Genomic DNA, 6,919 nt, shown 5'->3' with positions numbered 1-6,919 from the left:
GCTCTTGCTCTCCAAATCATGGAACCATCGGATGACAGGATGGCAGGGTCCCCGGAGCACCCATGGCCCTTCTCCGAATGCATCAGTTGAGCTGGCTGAGCCATCGCACCGATCAGGCAGGCTGCAGGCTGGGTGGGAGAAAGCGTAGCGGGAGGGCACAGTGGCCAGGTCATACGCGGGCCTGTGGATTTTATTCTCAGTATGGTGAGAAGCCCTTGGGGAATCAAACACATCACCTGATCTGATTTCCTTTTTGTTTGCTTTGCTTTTTTAAAGATCACTGCAAACCTCTGGAAAACCAGATCCAGGACTGGAGAAAGTAAAGGTAGGAGAGTGTAAACACACAATTGTGACACCAAAGGAGGCCCTCCCCACCCTTAATGGCAATGCCTAGAGTCAGATCGCCATCTTGTGGTCAAGCCTAGAAACTGCACCCTCCCGTCTTAGTTTCCGGTGCTCCTCGCAGTGGAGGGGCCTGGATTCGGACCCCCAGTGACTTGTCCTACCAGAGTCTGGGGTCTAAAAGCCTATGTTCAAGTCCTGGTTTGACCACCCCCAGCTGTATGACCAAAGAGGATTCAGGTTTCTTTATTTTTTTAATATAGATTTATTTTATTTATTTATTTGTTTGTTTTTTGGCTGTGTTGGGTCTTTGTTGTTGCGCGTGGGCTTTCTCTAGTTGCGGCGAGCGGGGGCTGCTCTTCGTTGTGGTGCGCGGGCGTCTCGTTGTGGTGGCTTCTCTTGTTGCGGAGCACGGGCTCTAGGCGCGTGGGCTTCAGTAGTTGTGGCACACGGGCTCAGTAGTGGCGGCTCACGGGCTCTAGAACGCAGGCTCAGTAGTTGTGGCGCACGGGCCTAGTTGCTCCACAGTATGTGGGATCTTCCCGGACCAGGGCTTGAACCTGTGTCCCCTGTATTGGCAAGTGGATTCTTAACCACTGCGCCACCAGGGAAGCCCGGATTCAGGTTTCTTATCTGAATCGTGGAGGTAGCAATGCTCTCATCTCTGTGGGTAAAGACCCAACAAGAAATGAGATTGTCGCTGTCACAGGCTTTTGTAAGCTCTCCTATCTGTGGTTGATGGGTATTGCTTTCGGAGGGTGCAGTAAGAACGTCTTTCTTCAGGGTTACCTTAAGACGAGAACATAAGCTGTCTGGGTGGTTTGGACGTTTAGCACTGGAAGGGGTTTGGGAATCGTTAGGTGTGACCTCCTTGTTTCAAAGAGGAAGAAACTGAGGCTCAGGAGAAAAGAAAGCAGAAGCCGAGACTTTCCAAGGCTCATATTGTAGGACTCGGCCTTGCTGCTTCTTGGTTTAGCAGTGAGTCGAAAGCTCTGGCTTCAGACCAGGACCCTGGAGGGCAGAAGGTCCCAGGTGGCACCGCAGAACGGGGTTCAGGAATGTGGCCAGTGAGGACGGAAGTCGCGGCCCTTTAGAAGCGGCATCTTCAACGTGCTGATAAAGAGGCGCCCAGGGAACCTGGGAGTGGGGCTGGGGGCTCCGGGCAGCGCCCGGGTGTACAGAATTTCCGACGTGTAGTGAAGACCTTGCCCCAAACCCCGTTACTTTACAGAAGGGGAAACTGCGGCCCAGGGGGAGGGGAGCGGCCCTGCCCTCGGCCGGGCAGAATTTTCACTGGCTGCTCCATCCCAGCAAACTGTACGGCTGCGGGCCTGGCCCTTTGTCTGACTCTGACCAAATACCTGTTCTCTTAGAGGGATCATGGAACTATGCACTTTACTGCCTTATTATTCTGTTGAATCCTCCCAGCAGCCCTGCAAATGGGTTTCTTCCCATTTTGCTGATGAGGAGACCAGAGCTCAGGGAGATGGTGTGATGCGGGAGGTCCAGAGTTGAACCCGTCTCTGCTCAACTCAGGAAACTGGGTTCACAGCCACTAATGTGTACAGTGTCACCAGGAGCTGTGAGCTCTCGGGGGAGGGGGCGTGTTATAAAGAGGTGGTGAGGGGGGAATGTCCTCTCCTAGGAGGGCGTCTTCAGAGATTACTTAGATCTCTGTGACCCAGAGCAAGCCATCTGCCCCCACTCACTGCTTTGTAAAAAATGAGATCAAGGGCACCAAACGGTGGGCATAAGGCTCCTGCCTCAGTTCCTGACACACAGTCAGGACCCAAATAAAGGCATTTTCCTCCGTGGATCCCACCCACCCCTCAGCTGCTCCCCACCCCCAGCTGCTTTAGAACCCAGATGGGACTCCCCTGGTGGCGCAGTGGTTAAGAATCTGCCTGCCAATGCAGGGGACACGGGTTCGAGTCCTGGTCCAGGAAGATCCCGCATGCCGCAGAGCAACTAAGCCCGTGCGCCACAACTACTGAGCCTGCGCTCTAGAGTCCGTGAGCCACAACTTCTGAGCCTGCGCTCTAGAACCCGTGCTCTGCAACAAGAGAAGCCACCGCAATGAGAAGCCCGGGCACCAAAGAAGAGTAGCCCCTGCTCACCACAACTAGAGAAAGCCCATGTGCAGCAACGAAGACCCAACGCAGCCAAAAAACAAAAACAAAAAAAAAGAACCCAGGTGAATGAAACCTCCAAAGATGGGAAGGACTGAAGTGTGAAAGCCTCTAGGGATTCTTCCTACCCGCTTAAGAGTATGCCTGTGGGAAGAGGAGCAGGGACATCCCTTGCTGGAAATACCCCAGCTCCCTGAGGGGCAGTGGCGACCCCATCATTTAATGGAGAACAAAAACCTGCCCCAGGAGTTCTGAGTGGGGCAGGAGGGGCAGATGCCGTCTGAGGCTCCTTGGGCTTGAACCCCCAACAGAGGCAGGTCCCAAACCTGAGCTGCTTGGTGGGCCGACCTTCCCGGAGCGTCCAGATGCTAGGCTACCTGGTGTCCACTCCCAGCCTGGGCCTTGGGTCATCCTCACCAGAGTGTCTTCGGCCCTATGGACACGAAAGTCCCAGTTTGACTCTGCCGTTGTTTCTGCATTTCCTTCCAAGTATTACTACCTAAGCCTGGGGATCAGGAACAGTAGGGATCCTTTCACAGATTGCAGACTGGACCTGGGAGGAAGGTTCTCAAAGAATGAACAAGGGCTTCCCTGGTGGCGCAGTGGTTGAGAGTCTGCCTGCCAATGCAGGGGACACGGGTTCGAGCCCCGGTCTGGGAAGATCCCACATGCCACGGAGCAACTAGGCCCGTGAGCCACAACTACTGAGCCTGCGCGTCTGGAGACTGTGCTCCGCAACAAGAGAGGCCGCGATAGTGAGAGGCCCGCGCACCGCGATGAAGAGTGGCCCCCACTTGCCACAACTAGAGAAAGCCCTCACACGGAAACGAAGACCCAACACAGCCATAAATAAATAAATAAATAGATAGATAGATAGATAGATAGATAGATAGATAGATAGATAGAATGAACAAGTCAGGGGACGAAGAGTGATGAATCTGGGCGCTTGCTTTCTCGCCCCACTGTCTCTAGGTTCTTTGGAACCCGGGGTCATCTTTTACCTCCCACAGTACCTCGTGCCTGTCTTAGACTGGTTATCTATCTCTGGGGTCCAGTTGAAGGTCTTTTTGGGGCCCAGGTAGCCAAACTTTACTCAGTGCCGCCCCACAAACTAGAAATCACTTTAAAATGCACCCTCTGCACACATTAAACAGATGTTCTGTGGTGTAAATGAAAAGATATTTTATAACTGAGTTTTGCCAGGAACAAATTGTTCACTTTGTCCTTGTGATGCAGATTTCATTATGTTTAAGTCCAATGCTATATAAAGAAAACCCCAAATATCCTATATGTTTGTAAATTTAAAGACAAACCTGTAAATAATTCATGAGTGAAAGAAGAAGGGGCAAGATAGGGAAGGGATTGAGTGGTACAAACTACTATGTATAAAAACAAAATAAGCCACAAGGATATATTGTACAACACAGGGAATATAGCCAATATTTTATAATAACTTTAGAGTATAATCTATAAAAATATTGAATCACTTTGTTGTACACCTGAAACTAATATAATATTATAAATCAACTATACTTCAATTTTAAAAAAAGAAACTGGCAAAAAAAAAGAGGAAGTCATAATATAAGTGAGAGAGTATTATAACTAAACAGCAATGAAAATCCTATCTAGTTAAACTTGTGGATTCAGCTACGGTAGTAACTATAGGGAAATATATGGCCTTAAGTGCACATATGTAATAAAGAAAAAAGGCTAAAATTAATAAGCTAAATATCCAATGCAACAAATTAGAGAAAAGACATCAGAATAAACCCAAGGAAAATGGGAGGAAGAAAAGGATAAAAATAATAAAAATGAATTAGAATCAACTCAGAGTATCACAAACCAAAAATTGGCTATTCAAAAATAAAAACAAATAGGTAAAACCCTGATGATATTACTTATAGGGAAAGAAGAAGATGTAAGTTTTAGGAATGAAAAGAAGTACACTACAGATATTGCAGAGGTTAAAAAGTAAGCCAACACTTAGAAGCAGATTTATACTAATACATTAGAAAATTTAGAAGAAACTGTCAATTTTCTGGGAAAATATAACCTTACAAAATCACTTAAGAGGACTGCAGTAGACCTGTATTTGTTACATTGCATCAGTAGTTTAAAGTACAGTGAACAGAGACTCTGCAGGACTCTGCTGATTTCACAGGAAAGTTCTTAAAAAACCCAGGTAATTCCTATATTATTCCAGAGGATAAAAAATGAAAGAAAACCATTCAATGCATTTTTATGAGGCTAGGTTTACCAGAGACAAATCTGTGAAAAAGAAAAACCATTGTCAATATTTCTTGTGAACATAAATTCAAAAATCCATGTACATAAAGTATCATCCAGTCAAATGGAAGTCAATATGTAGACTGTACATGAGGATGGAGGCCCATGGAACAGGGTTGGGTAGCAGTCCAGCAGGGGTTTGTGTCTACCTAATGAGGGTGTCCTGAGAGCCAGTGGCCCAGTGGTTCAGGAGGTTTGCTGAACACAGAGCACAGGGGACTCAGAAAATAAGTAAATATACTGAGAATAATGGGATCCATGTATCTTACTTTAAGGGAAAGGAGGTCCAAATATGCAAGGAAGGAATACTGGAATGAATCCTATGGAACCGAATTAGAATTGGAAGGATTAATATGAATGCATGTTTTTCCAATGTAAATAAATATAGATGTATCTGTGTACATGCACACACACACACACACACACACTCCCTGCCTTTGCCCACTAAGAGGGCCTGGGAGCAGCACCATCCCAAGAGCAATGAGCCCATCTAGCACCCAGATATTGGTTTCTAAATACTGCTCTGCACTAAAAGAAGCCAGGACTCCATGGAGAACGGGATGGTTCCAGGGCCGAGGCAGGAAAAGAACAAGATGATCCTGAACTTTCTTTTTATGCTAAGGAATCACTCAAAGACTGATGCAATCATATCAAAAGCCACTAAACCTGTCTTGAACCGGCTCCCACTTCCAAACCTGGGACAACAAGAACTTCAAAATAAGTAATGACAGAGATGGATTAAAACCCACTGAATAAAATAGGAATCCTTGAGTTCACACTGACATAAGTTTTAATTTATTTATTTTATTATTTATTTATTTTCAGCTGCGTTGGGTCTTCATTGCTGTGCGCGGGCTTTTCTCTAGTTTCGGAGAGCAGGGGCTACTGTTCGTTGTGGTGCGCAGGCTTCTCATTGCAGTGGCTTCTCTTGTTGGGGAGCACGGGCTCTAGGCGTGCGGGCCTCAGTAGCTGTGGCACATGGGCTCAGTAGTTGTGGCATGTGGGCTCTAGAACGCAGGCTCAGTAGTTGTGGCGCATGGGCTTAGTTGCTCCGCGGCATGTGGGATCTTCCCGGACCAGGGCTCAAACCCGTGTCCCCTGCATTGGCAGGTGGATTCCCAACCACTGCGGCACCAGGGAAGCCCTGACATAAATTTTAAAATGAATAAATAAATGAGGAAAACAGGAAGCTCTTCCTAACACTACAATGCAAACTAATTAAATGTAGAGAGAATGATGGAATTAGAATATTACTCTTTGGCAGTCATCATAGAAATAATTCAGACAAGGTACATCCATGGATGCTAAAATTAGTGGGTGAAAGTAGAATAGGAATGGGAAATTAAGTATCTCCCCCTGAAATACTTATTAAATACAGAAGAAGAAAAGTAACTTTACTGTGGAGGAACTTGACCAAAGCATCTTAATCAAGAGATCAGTGCTCACATCCTCAGTCACGGGACAAGTTGAAATCATGTGCTACCTGATAGGAGACAAGGAGAGGAGCACAGCATCCCTTCTGTGAAATTCCAGACAGACATGTAACCAGAGTCTCATCATAGGAAACAGTGGATGAACTCAAATTGAGGGTCATTCCGCAAAATACTTGTCCCATAATCTTCAAAGATGTTAGGGTCATGAGAGTTGAGGAAAGACTGAAGAAATTCTCCAAATGGAAAAGACGGAAGAGATAAGACAACTGGGTGCGAAGTGTGATCGAGTTTGGATCCTTTCGATATAAAGGACAGCATTATTAGGATGACTGGCAAAACTCTGAACGAAAAGTATATGCAGGCTAAATCTAGCAAAAGAAGTGTAAAATCTTTATAAAGAAAGTATAAAACTTGACCAAAGGGCATAAACTTAGGCTTCAATCAATGGGAAAATATCATGATTGTGTTGGCTTGGTAATGAGTTAATTTTCCTCGACTGGACGTCATTTCCCACAGTTCCCTTCCCCATATGTTTATGGTTAGGATGGCCCTAGAGATTCCGGTTCAAGGCTTGGCAGAAAGCAGCAGCCTTATGGTTTTTTATGCTCATACAATTGGACCACAGTCACCAGGCTCTTCTGTAGCTCATGTACCTTGTCACTCACCTGCTGACATACCCCTGCCCGACTCAGCATGGGGCCAGCTCCCTCTGCCTATGTTGGGCTCATG

General features: G+C 46.6%; 1 long non-coding RNA gene across 1 annotated transcript in view; it reads left to right on the top strand.

Annotated features, from left to right (window-relative positions):
• Positions 1-275: 275 nt before the first annotated feature.
• Positions 276-6,919, top strand: part of LOC132349141 (uncharacterized) — a 33,437-nt gene continuing 26,793 nt past the window's right edge. The window contains exon 1 of the long non-coding RNA XR_009497622.1: positions 276-325. This is a non-coding gene — a long non-coding RNA (uncharacterized LOC132349141). The remainder of the gene's footprint in view (positions 326-6,919) is intronic.

The sequence above is a fragment of the Balaenoptera ricei genome, chromosome 15 (genome assembly GCF_028023285.1).
Source record: "Balaenoptera ricei isolate mBalRic1 chromosome 15, mBalRic1.hap2, whole genome shotgun sequence".
Lineage (NCBI taxonomy): Eukaryota > Metazoa > Chordata > Mammalia > Artiodactyla > Balaenopteridae > Balaenoptera > Balaenoptera ricei.
The sequence above is the reverse complement of the archived record's forward strand: the minus strand, read 5'-3'. Positions and strand labels throughout refer to the sequence as shown.